Source organism: Haliotis rubra, unplaced genomic scaffold (genome assembly GCF_003918875.1).
Source record: "Haliotis rubra isolate DU_JTF1 unplaced genomic scaffold, ASM391887v1 Scf763, whole genome shotgun sequence".
Lineage (NCBI taxonomy): Eukaryota > Metazoa > Mollusca > Gastropoda > Lepetellida > Haliotidae > Haliotis > Haliotis rubra.
Window position 1 is genome coordinate 101245 of NW_025767483.1, and position 15171 is coordinate 116415.

A 15171-nucleotide genomic window follows, 5' to 3' on the forward strand; every position below is an offset into this window, starting at 1 on the left:
TTTTCACAGAGAGATGACGGAGAAGATCTGCCACTAGTGTTGCCAGCCACCGTAACAAGCTGTACATTGCAGCCTTCACCAAGCACTACCAGTGTAGAAACGCAGGGCTATATTTTTGTGTCTGTGAGCGATGGGCTAGTTTGTATGCACAGAACCTGCTCTGTGAAATCATGGCCTAATTTGTCTGACTAAAGTGCAGTTTTAGGGTGAACGTTACATTGAGACATAGCAACATCAAAATAGGCTACCAAAACAAGAAATTGTGCCCATGCATGGAATTATTGCAGTACTTTATCATTGAGGAATGTTAGACTTGTGATCATATCATGTCATCTGATTGTTTCAAAAAAGTGTAGAACATGTGTCTCCGAATTCGTACATCAGGAAAGAAATTGAAGAACGTTGCTTTCTCAGCTGTACTGTAATCGTGTCACTGTGGACGTTTTTGATGGATGTTTTGAAAGTGTCTTGAGATTGTGTACAGTTATTATGGAATGGTGCTTCCAAAAAATTTGACACAAGTATCAGGGACTTATCTAGGAATTTAAACTTGCATCATATGGTCCTTAAAATGTGTAAACGAATAGAAATGTTAAAATAGGTTAAAATTAAAATTATTTTATTGGGAAAGGATATGCCATTGTGAATTTGTAACCAAAATTCTGTATCGTTTGTGGGCTATGAGGTGTTGTTAAAGCCTAGATAAGTCTCTGGTGGTGTATAATAGAACCAGTACCCTGTTCATAGTCATTCCAGTGCAAGCATTTCAGATAGTGGACAGATTCTAATCTCATAAATATTTTATTTTGACTCCCGTGCAGTGTCTCTCAGTAGGAAGACCTGATGACACCTTAGTGGAGGGACAATGAGGTGAAGCATTAGGAGACTTTTTGTTTAACCAAAGAAATTTTAACTTTGACCAACAGACCCATACTGTACACAAATATTTCTTTGATGTGTTTGGGTGAAGGTGTCGCAGTGCTCAAAAATGACAGTTTATTTACTGTGGCGGTGACTGAGTTAAATTTGGAACTGATCCTTTTTAATTCCTTGTCAAGATAAGAGAATGAAATATTCTGGTCTGAATTTTCAATTGTACCTTGGATTCATAAGTCTGGATATACACCCGGCACGACCTCCCAAGAGGAGTCATCATATCTTCATGCAGGGGGTATTTGTATTGGGGTTAAAGATCAAATTTTGTTGAGATTGGACAGATTGCAGCTTGCTAGCTAGGATCCTTAGTGACAAGCTTTAACAATCAACATCATTTGCCTCAGGACTGGTTGCGTCTGACTTGTTGCTTCCGAAATCCACCGATTAGTCTCTTTCGTCAGTAATGTCCGACAGGCAGTTCCAACATTTTGTAAACACTTATTTACAGATAAATATGCCAAAATCCTGGCTTATGATGCTCAAAGTTTCATCTGTTTTTGTGGCAATTTTGTAGCCTGAAACAAAATCGAACGTTTTACATTAATACTTTCTCAGGTTAACTTCTGTGCAACATTACTCTTGCCTGAGAAGGTATATAAGTCTGTGCAAGTTTATACATTGAGGAAGACAAAATATTACCATGGAAGAACATGGCGCTGTCATCTCATGGTGTTGAATGTATGTTATAAGAATTGACAGTCCGCCCAGCCTGAAATGTAATACACCTATTAGGAGCTGTTTGATGAAGCTCTAGGGCATTCTCGTTTGAGTATACTTTCATACCTTAGGGTGATTTAAGACAGCTTTAATGAAGGTGTGATAACATAGACAAGCCTATTGAACTATTCTTGTTGTCTTGATCAACTTGAAAGTTAATTTCCTTCATCAATTTCTTACACATTTTCAATTTTGTCAACAGTATGACGTATTGATTTGGAATGGTGAAGGGTATATCTTGTCTGCATTATCACACCACTCCAGTAATGTCATAACATGTAGTGTTGACATCTCATTCATGCCAAGCCACTATCATCCTCACCACACAGGGGATGTTGCATTCTGGTCATACACTTACTAACCCTGGATTCCCCTCTGAACCGTCTAAAGCAAACATTTTCAGTCGGATCAATATGCATTAATCACTAGACTGTGTGTCTTTATATCCCCTTGAAGGAAACAGTTTTTCGGATAATGTAATGACTGTGCATACGCTGTTTAACTGTTTGATGATCAGAGTGCAATGCCTGAGGATGTATTTGTGTTTTATAAGTACCCTTCATCCTTATCATGTTATCAGTCCACAGATCGTGACATGCTTGTGGCTGTTCCAACACTGAGACAAGGCTTCGGCCACTCCTAATACAGAATAGTATAATCCTACATGCCATGTCAGCAGTGCTTCCAAACATGAAAGGTTTTGTTTTCTCAATCATCTGATAATGCAGTAATACAGTGAACCTCCCAGTTCAAGGGAGGTAACCTGTGAAAGACTATAGAAAATTAAACAAGGAAATTTGCCAGTCAAGATTTACATAAACAGTTACATCTTCCATAATCAAAGAAGATGTGTTAAAAGTCGTTTTTATTTGTTTGGGAATAAAACATGGAAATTCTTTGTCAAAAGATAAGAGATCTGAGCTTTATTTCACTTATTGTTAAGATTCAGATGACATCTAGAGTGGTGGAGCGTCTATTATCATTGTCTCGTGACTGGCTCAGAACAATCTATTTCCGAATTATCGGCAAAGATATCTTTTACCCCCCAGAGCTATCAGCTTGAGACAACGATCAAGTGTCTCAATAAAAAAAAGATTATTGAAATCTGTGAAGCAGTGTGTCGTGGCCTTGTCTGTGGTCTGAGGACATCACATTGGCTGCCACAAATCTGTGACCAATTGCTGTGTTACCCTACCTAGTCATATGAACAGTCGAATCATTACATGGCTGTTGCATGGTGTAAATATTGTGTAGTTACTCTGTTCCTTTTCAATGTCATAATCAAACATTTGTCATTCACATTGGAGTCTTGGATCTCGCACGTGAACAAGGATTTTGTCTGCAGACTGAGTTATGGGTCCCATGTTTTCAAATGAAGCCACATTAGAGGGTTACTTTGTTAAGGTTGAACCTTTGTTAACCAGTAACTTCCTTCAGTGGACAGTCAGTGATCAGTTAGGTCCTCTATCCAGGAGTCCTTTTTCTGTTTGTCTCAGATGCTCAGTACTTAAAATGATTCTGATGGATTTGAACTGACCAATTGACCCTGTGTTGATACAGGGTTAGAATATAGGCCCACAGCAGACTATGCCTGTCATATGAGGCCATTAAATGGATCAGGTGGTCAGACTGAGTCATTGTATCCCAGCTGGTGCTCCTGAAGTTTCTGGTCCAGACTCGGTTATTTACTAATTGATGTCATATTGCTCGAATAATTGCTGTCCACAGCATTAAGCAAGGAACAAACAAACTGTCTGGATTAACAGAGTTGTATATTATAAATTTCTTAAACAGCAATATCATACCTTTGTGAAATGGGGCCAACTTTTAAGAAATTTGCATCAAACTGTAACTTGAAAGAACACATTTTCTGTGGTAGGGTTAATAAAAAGAATAATTTGTTAAGGGATTTGAAAGATAGCTTCATTTTGAAATTCTAACACTCAAACATGTCCTTTGTTAGCCTGTGCAGTTGAAATGATAAAATATGGATCTGCTGGTGCTAGAGGAAGAACTCATCTTTTCACAGCTAATGTGGGGAATTTGACTCACCAGATTTTGGATTCATATTCAATATGATATTTGCAGTGTGTAATTCAATTACAATCTTCAGTAGATATTTGAATTGTAGTGATGAATGAAGTTGTCCTCCCTTCCAGATATAAATCCTGCAAAGGCTATTTTTGTAGCATCAGGTGCTGTTCCACAAAGTTATCATAGGGATAAGGTGATCTATCATAGCACTAAGGTGATCGGTCGTAGCACTAAGGTGATCAATTGCAGAGCAAAGGTGATCGATCATGGCGTTAAGGTGATCGATCACAGCACTAAGGTGATCTATCATAGCGTTAAGGTGATCGATCATAGCGCTAAGGTGATCGGTCGTAGCACTAAGGTGATCAATCGCAGAGCAAAGGTGATCGATCACAGCACTAAGGTGATCGATCACAGCACTAAGGTGATCTATCATAGCGTTAAGGTGATCGATCATAGCGTTAAGGTGATTGATCACAGCACTAAGGTGATCGATCACAGCACTAAGGTGAAGGATCGTATCACTAAGGTCATCAATCGCAGAGCAAAGGTGATCGATCATAGCGCTAAGGTGATCAATCGCAGCGTAAAGGTGATCGATCGTAGCGCTAGGGTGGTTGATCTTAGCACTAAGATGATCCATCATAGCGTTAAGGTGATTGATCTTAGCTCTAAAATGATTGATCTTAGCGCTAAGGTGATTGATCATTGTGCTAAGATGATCGATTGTAGCAGTAAGATGGAAAGATTAAACATGTAACAGTTGAAATGCTCTGATTGTCTTGTGGAACGAGGCACTGGTCTTATTTCGTGACCATACATTTATATGTCAATTGCAATTTATCAAGCATTTCTTATGCTAATGCTTTGGATTTGCTACAATGTTTACTATTTTCTAAACTGTATACATGATGTGCATTGTTGCCATACCTTATAGCTGACATAAATGTTGAGTCTTTCATAATTCCATCAGTAATAATTTTCACTGTCAGCACCAGTGTTGTAGTTGTTGCACATGCACTATATAACTTCCTCAAATATCTGGTCAAGTTGTGTCTGTAGTGCTCCCAGATGTATTCTGTCCATTTGACAAAATATCCTTATAAGAATGAAAAGATTTTATATGGTGCCTGGCTCTGGTTGGAGAAATACAGTTCTTTTGAGCTGAGTTGTCTCCCTTAGCTGTACCATGATACAGTGGTTGTGGGTTTGAATCCTGCACCACTTGACTTTCCTGTCACATTGAGCTAGATCTGAATACTCTTGACTTACTTGGCTCACAGGCTGATGGGGTAGCCTAGCTGTTGAAGCATTCACTGGTCACACCATAGTCCTGGGTTTGATTCCCCACATGGGTACAGTCTGTGAAGTCTTTGTGTCCTCACTGTAGTCCTGGAATAACACTGGAAGCGGTTTAAATCCATCCTCACTATTCAGATTCACTCAAGGTATGGTGTCTATAACACCTCATTTCTGAGGGTTTTGTTATCTGCATAATTTGAATTGTCAGGATGACCCCGCTATTTGTCACCACTGTCATATTGTCAAGGAGGGGGATGTGGGACAGTATGGGCATGACTTAACCTAGGTATATGAGGGAGAAAAGATTCTTGTCAGTGTACCGATTTGAGTGATACAGTGTGCTTATGTATTGTTTCATTGTTAATAACTATATATGTATGTACACTCTTGTCAACCACTCTGGGCTCTTTGGGTAGTCATGAACTATCAGCTGATTAAAAATAAATGAAGTTGTGATAAACAGAATATTCTTAAATATACTTTTTTCACAAGCATAGGGTAAATATTTATGGGTTTTCTATTTTCTTTTGTCTCCTAGAAAATATTTTCATGTTTCAATTAAAGAATGTGACCTTCGACGACAACTGCCAAAAATGTTCACTTCATATAATGCAGATATTGTGAGAGATTTTTCTTACAGATATAATCAGATTTGTGACTCATCAAGGGCCCATACTTGTTGCTTGGAGTTGAATATTTTGTTGAGAAATACTTGTTTCTAGATTGTTGTAGCAGTTTGCCTGTGCATAATCTATTGCTGTTTCCGTACGTGACAATTCAATCATATTTGAAGCTTACACTTTCAGACAAATTTACGCCACATGGGTACATTGTGTGAAGCCCATTTCTGGTGTCCCCCGCCGTGATGTTGCTGGAATATTGCTAAAAGCGGCGTAAAACCAAACTCACTCACTCACTCACTCAGACAAATTTACATGAAATGTGTCATATTTCAGTTAAATTCTAAAAGATAGTTTGAAATATTTTCTTTAAATCCATTGGTAAGGTGTATTTGTTGAATGTAAAATGTTTATTCTGATCGTATGATATTTAAAATGATAAATGATTATTAATAAAGTTGTCCTTTGTAAACTAAACTATTATTAGGTTCTTATCTTTGCAGTAGATGGAAAAATAATAAGAATTAAGGGTTAAATCTGACAAGTTTATTCCTGTTTTTCATGACGTTTAATGTTCCGAAAAAACATTTCAACTTTGAGAAACATTTTTGAACATTTTTAACCAGGATGTCACCTGACAGTGTAAGCTTCCACCCTCATTTTGAAATGTATATACTCTTGTGATGGGTAAAGGTCTTAGAATGGTTTCTTAAATTGTAGAATTTCAGCATATTTTTCTGTCATGCTTGTTTGATCCATTGTAAATATATTCTTGTGCCTGTGTTTTAAAGCATTTTGTACATTGTAGTTCACTGACTGGACAATTTTATGAAGCAATATTGTGAGATTTTAGAAAGTCCCACCTAACAGGGTCAGATGAAGTGTGACTCATTTCATTGGTGTTTGGAGGGCCAAAATAGTGACTGTTTTTGTAGTAATCAACATTCAAGCTCATTTTACAGGAATTCTGGTCTTTCTTATTTCTGTAAACAACATTGCAATGTAGCATTCCGTTAACATTAAAGGTTCATGTTTATAGTGTGGCTAGAACAAGTCATTATTATGCAGATTAAAGATTAACATCCTGTAACCTGCCTTCAAATATTTTGGTTCAGGGCCATCAAGCAATAGGCACGAATAGCCCTGTTGTCTCAGGTGACATAGTTTGATGTGCAGAGTCATGTCCCTTAGGTGTTACAGGAAACTGTGATCCCAACTGGGTTTATAGCACCTGTCCCATGCTTATGGGTTACACCTATGAAGTAAATGTGTTAGGCCTGCCTCACTGCTGACTTCCACATCAAAAGGTGGCGATTTAACTGACACACTATTCAGCTGCTGTATCAAATTGGAGCGGTGGGGTAGGCTAGTGGTTAAGGCGTTCGCCGAGGACCCAGGTTCAATTCCCCACATGGGTACAATGTGTAAAGCCCATTTCTGGTGTCCCCCCGCTGTGATATTGCTGGAATATTGCTAAAAGCGGCGTAAAACTAAACTCACTCACTCACTTTATCAAATTGGAAAGCTGTCATTATGAACATGAACCTACAATGTAAATCTTTAGTTTTAGCACTTCTGTGATGTCTGACAGCTCTTACTCTTTAGAGTAGCCTATTGCTCATGAAAATATTTATATATCTATATCCTAAAGTCCCTTATTACCAGTGTGAATTTTTCGGATGGTTCTGAAAATATGTGATGCATTTTCTTCTCTAACATGTTCATGGAATTGTCAAAGAACACCATTGTCATTTGGTCATTTACATCATTTGGATTAATATCTCATTTGATTTGATAGTTGGCAGAATACCCAAATTGAATATGTGTTTATTACTGAAAAATATAATAACACTTAATGAAAAATGCTCAATGGTCCTTTAGATGCTTATGAGACAAACAGTTTTATTTTCAGTATAGATGTTTTGTGAAAGTGAACCTTTGTAGCATTTTGTTTTAATCTTATGAATTTGAAACTATGTTGATGAATTGTGTCAATTATGTGTCATAAAAACCTGGACTTGATAGTTGTTGAAGTTCTTTTTGTATAGTACTTTTGTTATTTGCTTATTGTTTACAATATACAGGTAGTATTCACAAACATTGTTTTAATTTTATTCCTTTAAGCTAAGTATGAGGCAAGTATTGAGATGTACCAGCACTAAGTTTCTCCAAGGGTGTGCTATTTTGTGCTTGTGATGCTGAAAGCTTTCAGAGGGAGTCTTGCCACAAAGCTGTTTGTCGGCGTTACAGGTACCTTGTCTAGTGTCAGTTACTTTATCAGATGGCAAAAAAAATTATATATTTTTTGGTGAAATTACCTCTTTAGAGATCTAGTGCATGAAAGGCACCCTGAACCTTTGTAACCAGAACCAACACAGGAGGATCTTGAGGCTGCGTTGTTAAACCAGTCTATGTATCATTATGCCTGGTGGGATGAATTGGTGCTCATGCTTTCAACCACTTGTTTGTCAGTCCCAGTCATGATTAGTAACAGACCAGATGCTATGACCATAATTGTTTACAAATGCAGTGTAAAGTGTTTACTCAATCTCACTGAAACGCATTTGGCCTATATATTAGGCCATACTGTCTCAAATTACAAATTTTATTAATTAACATAGGATGTTACCTGATAGAAATCTGCAAAATCAGAAAGATGTGATGTTACATTTTTTTCCATGCATAATAAACTCACTTGATTCACAAAATATTGTTGAAAGAGCCCCCAACTGTAATCGGACATTCTCCAATGTTTGGAAAGCTCCATCCAACAGCTTTTTGGCATCACAAACATGAAGAGTGTGTAATGGAGTATAATCTTGTATGATTCTGCTTGGCTTGGCTGTTGAACCAGCATCTGGCCACTGTATTACACTGTCAACAACACACTAATGTTTATATATGAGAAACTATTTGTAGTGACCTTGGTGAGTGTCAGTGGCCTCTGTTTGTAGTGAGCTCTGGCATGTTCTGTGGACACTGGACTTGTCTATCACTTTTTCTGTCGTGGCTGAACCTCATCAAATAAAAACGCTGTCAAATGATCATTTGTTTTGCCTTTTCGGGATATATTGAAAAGATATGATACAAACTTAGATCAGAAATATAAGCTATATTTAACAGAATTTGTCGTATTTCTTTACAGGTGATTTGTAGGTGGGAGAGCTGGTTAAGGCATCTGCCTGGTGATCCAGCGAGCTTGAGGTGTCAGGATCGAGCCATCTGTGACCGGGTGTAAAAACCTTTGAGTCAACTTTGTGTGCAGTCTCTTTCAGTGTTTTCACAACCACTAGTGTACAGTACACAACCCTGTGCACTTAAAAGAACAGGAATACGTGCAAACACCTAGTTGCAGGTACAGCAATGTGCAGTAAACTTGGACAAAGTACTGTGACTATGTGTCCCAGTCCACCCTAGCGCTATGGGATCCTCGTTAGGATGAGAAAGCCGCAATAACTCAGTGCGCCTTGTGGCTGCAAGAGTTGTATGCTCCCCGGGGAGTTTAGATTGATAATACGATGTGCAGTTGAGAATGATCGAGTGAAAAACATACCAGCGCCTTGAGCATATACTAGTTGCGTGGATATGTGCGATATATAAATATCTTATAATAATATATGTTTTTTACACGGCACTTTGGGAATGCTAAAAGCTTGAATTTCTAATGGGCATAATCCAGTCATTTCTGTTAACAATGTAATTGGAATATGTGTAGTGGTGGGGCTGAACACATTCACATCATTTTCAATGAAATCTTACATTTCTGGTGTCCCCTGCCGTGATATTGCTGGAATATTGCTAAAAGCGGCGTAAAACTAAACTCAGTCAGTCAGTCAATGAAATCTTCACGAAATCCTAAAGACAGTGAATCTGAAACTTTTTTCCAACATTGATAACTGAATTTATTCAGTCAAACTTCGATGTTTAACATATTAAAAAGGCAAAATTTGGCTGTAACCAAGTTCTGGAGCCCTACAGACATGTTCTATTTTGTTGTATTTAAGTTTCTGAATACTGGTATACTGGTATGTGTCTTTCGACCGCCTCCGTGGTGTAGTGGTTAGAGCGTCCGCCCGGAGATCGGACGGTCGCGGGTTCGATCCCCGACCGCGTCATACCAAAAGACGTTAAAATATGGTACTTGTTGGTCCCTGCCTGGCGCTCGGCATTAATAGGTACAAGGACTGGTCGGGTCGGCTCGGAGTCGGTATAATGTGTCTGGGGTATTCATGCTTCACTGCGGCATGGTATCTCAGTGGGCTAGCACTATAAAACCAGCTTCAGTCTGGGCTAGTACAAGCAGCCGCCCATACACACACACACGCATGCACGTCGTCATATGAGCGAAATATTCTCTAGCACGTCGTTAAACCCAATTTCACCTCACCTCACCTCACCTCACCTCACCTTTATGTGTCTTTCTTTGTTGTCATTTCAAACTGTTCAAAAGTCAAATAGTCTACATGTAGAGTCAAATTTGCTATTCAGAGATGTGAGATCCGTTACTTCTGAAACATTTTCCGTTGAACAAACGCTTCGATCTTCTCACCACATGTCTGCAGTAGATAAAGGGAATATTTTGGCCCTTATCATGCTGGGCTTGTCATCAGCCTTTAACACTATTGACCACGACATCCTTTTGAATCGTCTGTCAGTTGAAGTTGGTGTAGGTGGTAAATGTTTGGATTGGTTCGCCTCCTACCTGAAAGATCGCCAACAGTCTGTGATGATCAACAAGGAACGATCCAACTCTACAACCCTGCAGTGTGGTGTGCCACAGGGGTCTGTGCTTGGCCCTGTCCTCTTTACACTGTAATATGTGACTAGTCTTGCCAACATCATCCATCATTTCAATCTTCTTCATCATGGCTACGCTGACGACACGCAGATGATGGACAAGTTCCAGTTGAGCAAACTAAAGGAAGCATTTCAACGAGTCACTCAATGTACCTCATCAATAAAGTCCTGGATGTCAGCCAACATGCTCAAACTGAATGAGGATAAGACCGAGGTGATGCTGACAGGCACGAGCAAACAGTTGGCCAAAGTAGAAGAGACATCCATACTGATAGCAGGATCACATATACCAATCTCTCACCACGTCAAAGATCTTAGCGTCCATCTGCATTCACAACTCTCCATGGAAAAGCAAGTTTCCCACAGAAACGTGGCGCGTGGTCCTGTGCTTAAAGCTCAGGTCACAAATCGGCGAAGTTAAGCAGCGTCGAGCTCGGAGAGTCCTTGGATGGGTGACCGTGTTTGGCAGGTTGACTCCTGATAGTTTCTAGGACTTGAGTCCTGCCCCACAACGAAGCACATGTGGTCTCACCTTAGGCAAGTGAGTTTGTTCAAAATTGTCTCTGTTCACCCAGCAGGAAAATGGGTACCCGGTGGAAAAAAAGTCATATGACTATAACCTTCTAGCGCCTAACAGGCAGCTTGGGTTATCCGGGGTAATAATGGCCTTGATTGTTAGCGCTATGAACACCTAGTGTGGAGTTTGGCGCTATATAAATGGACACATTATTATTATTATTATCTTAGAGCCATTGGCAATATAAGACTCCTTATAACAACTGAGGCAACAAAGACCCTGGTCCAAGGTCTAATAATATTAAGACTGGATTATTGTAACAGTTTGTTGCAGGGCATTAGCGACAGACATCTATCGCGACTACAAATGGTCCAAAACACAGCGGCTAGGATCATTACCCAAACCAGGAAGTATGCGCATATATCACCCATCCTTAGAGAGCTTCACTGGCTGCCCATCAGAGCCAGAATACAGTTCAAGGTGCTCTGCATTACATACAGATGCCTCCACAACAACAGCCCTGACTACCTTAGTGACTTACCTACTCCATATGTACCAGCTCGACAACTTCGCTCCAGTGACAGCAACTCACACACAGTTCCTTCCTACAGACTAAAATCCTTTGGCTACAGAATGTTCTCTCACATCGCCCCAGTGCTGTGGAATACTCTTCCATCTGACGTCAAACTTTGTCCCACGTTCGAACTGTTCAAATCAAGACTCAAAACACACCTGTTCTCTCAATGCATCTGACTTTTCTGCTTACCTTCCTATCAAATTCAAATCTCTACTCCAGACTCTTAACGTTATTTTGTAGCGCCTTGAGCAGGCTTTATGTCTGGATTGTGCGCATTACAAATGCACTTTATTATTATTTATACCACAGCCATTGATTCACAAAATGGTTTGTTTGAGAGTTGCCACAATTTTCAGGTAGACTGGCTCAGCAAGTCGACCTGAATTAATTACTTGTTGAATGAATTCTGTTTTACACAGCAGACACTAGTATGTTATCCAACAACAGTCGCTACCCGCGAAGATGCGGGTTAGAATTGGTCTTCAGCAACCCATGCTTGTCGTAAGAGGCAACTAATAGTGCAGTGGCTAAGGGTGAAAATATATATAGTATGACCAGAAATTATTGAGAATTTTAGGAATATGTTTAATTGGATTTCTAGTATAAACAACCTTGACCAGCTATCAAGTGCTTGGTTTCATTCAAGAGAGACAACTCCGTTAATCCTTTTTCATTAGTTTGTGAAGAGTTATCCCTCTTTGTTTACTTGCTAGCAGACGACATTTTCAGTGATCCTCTGTATGGATGATTTCGAGAAGAGAAAGTTGATTTTAGAGTATTATAACAACGACATCAGATCAGCTAAAGTGATTTCAAGTAGAACAGGCATCCCTTTGTCCACTGTTTATCGTGTTTTGAAAAATATTGCAAATGGATATGGCACTGAGCACCAGGGAGGCGCAGGTAGGCCCAGAAAATTTACTGTCGCTGACAGGAGGCCGCTTGGTATCCTTGTTTCTGAAAACAAACGAAGGAGTTTAGAAAACTTAAGGCTGGATATGATTGATAGAGGAACTGTGGCTGTCTGTAAGGAGACAATTAGAACTGAGCTGCATGCAATGCGTTGGCAGAAAAGTCAAGGAATTCCATCACCGATCATGAAACCTGAACAAAAGGAGCGAAGGTTGAACTGGTGCTTACAGCATAGAAATCTTAACTGGGACAATGTGATTTTCTCATATGAAAGTTCTGTGTGGCTGTTTCCTAATACACTGAAATTCTGGACCAAACAAACTGAAAAACCATGGTATCAGCGCCCAAAGTACAGTCCAAAATTTAACGTGTTGGGTGGCATATCTGTGTTAGGGGCAATGCTCTGTGTATTTGAAGGGAATATGAACAGTGAGCGGTACACAGATATTCTCAAGGGACATTTACTTCCATCTGCTCACGTGTTCTATGGATTTTTTTGATTTTCCAGCAGGACAACGGCCCGAAACATCGTTCAAAGCATTCACAGGCCTGGTTTCAGACCCAAAATATGACATTATTAGATTGGCCAAGCTATAGCCCTGACCTAAATCCAATAGAAAATGTTTGGGGACTGATGAAGGAAAGTGTCAATAAGAAAAATCTGACTAATATTGCTGAAATGAAAGAAGAGGTGGTCCGATATTGGGACAGCATGGACCACGACTTTCTAACTTCTTTGATCAGTAGAATGCCCCGCCGCATTGAAGCCTGCATTGCTGCCCATGCTGACTTGACAAAATACTAACTGTTCACCTGTCTTTGAATCTGGAGTTATGTTCTGCTAATATTCACATTTAATACGTGAGTAATGAGTGAAAAAAATAATAGATTTACAATCTTTAAATTCTCAATAATTTCTGGTTGTACTGTACTTGGCGGACTAAAGCATGAAACTTTGCAAAGTGCTGGAGAAAAACCGTGGTAAAACATAATTTTGAGTGGTGCCCGATTTTTTGGGCCCATTTTCCGAAAAATCCAAGATGGCGTCCACGATGGCCGCCAAAATCCAAGGATTTCAATTTTAACACTGTATTACTTTTCCTCGCTGGATTAAAGCAGAAAACCTTGCACAGCGTTTGGGAACATCATGATAAAACATATTTTAGGCGTGTGCCCGATTTTGGGGGCGTATTTTCTGAAAATCTAAGATGGCCACCATAAATCAAAAACAACATCACCAACTAGCAAAGCTTCAAAGAGATGCTTACATGTCCTCACTACAACCGCATGTTCAACAAACATTTGAAGACTGGCTGGAAAAATTAGATGTCAGAAAACAGTTCAACATTCAAATACTGGGATTTGATTCTTCATCTCGAGACAATGATACCAATCTTTGTGAGGTCCCCTCTCGAAAGAAACATGTCTCTGTACATCCAGGTAATGGAACAACTTGTCCCTTGGTTCTTTTCTCTTGATCACACCAACTATGCACGCTGGCTGTCAGTTCACATCAGAGATATGAAAATCCTTCCTGTTGACAGAAGAGAGTCCCTTCAGAGAGGCTGGGTTTTCCCCCAAAACACAAAACACATTTTCTGCCATGCTTTGGGATCGAGCTCATGAACAAAACAGCAAAGTGGTCAAACACTCAGGTGGTGCAGTTGGATTAACAGAAAATGTTGCCTTAACTAGATGGATGATATCTGTACCAGAACAAGCAAGAATTATCAAGGGTTTGAGAAGCAAGATGACAAGGTGGATACAAGAAACAGTGACCAAGATTTTGCTACACAGCAGACATTTAAGACTCAAGTCAACATCGTATGAGGCACAGTTGCTTCGATGGGAAATCCCTTCCTGGAAGAGTCTCCTGAACTGATGACCCTTGATGAGCATCACTGTGTTGGTGAAGCTGTCGTAGCATCTATGAAATCAATGGAGAAAACAGGGAAAGACAAATATAAAAAAGTTTGTAAAGGATGATTTTGTGGAAATAACAGAGTCAATTCACAGCCCCATCAAGAAAAATCACCTCCTTTTTCAAGCAACCACAAACAAGACCTCAGTCTAAATCAAGCAGCAAACGAATGACTTGGAAAATGACTACAGTCTCTTCAGTCAGGTTGTCAATCTGATTTAAATCAATTCTTTCTCATGAAAACCACCCGTGGCCACCATCCATAGCAATTCATGGAAAACTTCGTTTGCCAAACTGAAAACCAGAGCTCTTAGATTGTCCTGCACCACCTGAGTATGACTCTGTTCGAGAAACCACAGGAATAGCGAAGAAAAGGCAGTAGAAGAGAAGTTTCCCGTCATACTAGACTACCTATGATCTTTGCTTCTTTTCCAAAAGAATCAAAGGACAAAGAAGAACTCTTTGCATTCATAACAGAAGGTGTGGCTAGCAGCTCTTACCAACCAGGAAAGGTCGTATCCCTAATGCGTAGATCGATGCTCATGTTGTTGATCACAGGATTGTCTGGTCCAGACTCGATTACTTAGTGCTAGGTTCTTACTAGCACTAAGTCAAATGATGCTTTAGCAAAGGACTTCTGTCAGTTATTCCAAGACAAGATACAACTGATTCGTTCGAGTCTCGAAGCAACTCGACCTTTAAGTACAACACCAAGTGTTTTTCAAGCCCCACTCCAACCTCTGTCTAAGTTTGTACCTTCAACAGAACAGGAAATTAAACAGATCATTCTGAAATCACCAACCAAATCTTGCAGTTTGGATCCATTACCCACGTGGCT

The 15171-nt window shown here is 39.6% G+C and overlaps 1 long non-coding RNA gene across 2 annotated transcripts; it reads left to right on the forward strand.

Moving 5' to 3' along the window:
* Positions 1–13: 13 nt before the first annotated feature.
* On the forward strand, positions 14–4433 carry LOC124260447. Of its 2 annotated transcripts, none has more exons than XR_006894084.1 (2): positions 14–3964; positions 4217–4433. It is a non-coding gene; the product is annotated as an uncharacterized LOC124260447 (long non-coding RNA). The 2 variants fall into 2 exon arrangements; XR_006894085.1 differs by having other exon boundaries at positions 4259–4433.
* The last annotated feature ends 10738 nt before the right edge of the window (positions 4434–15171 follow it).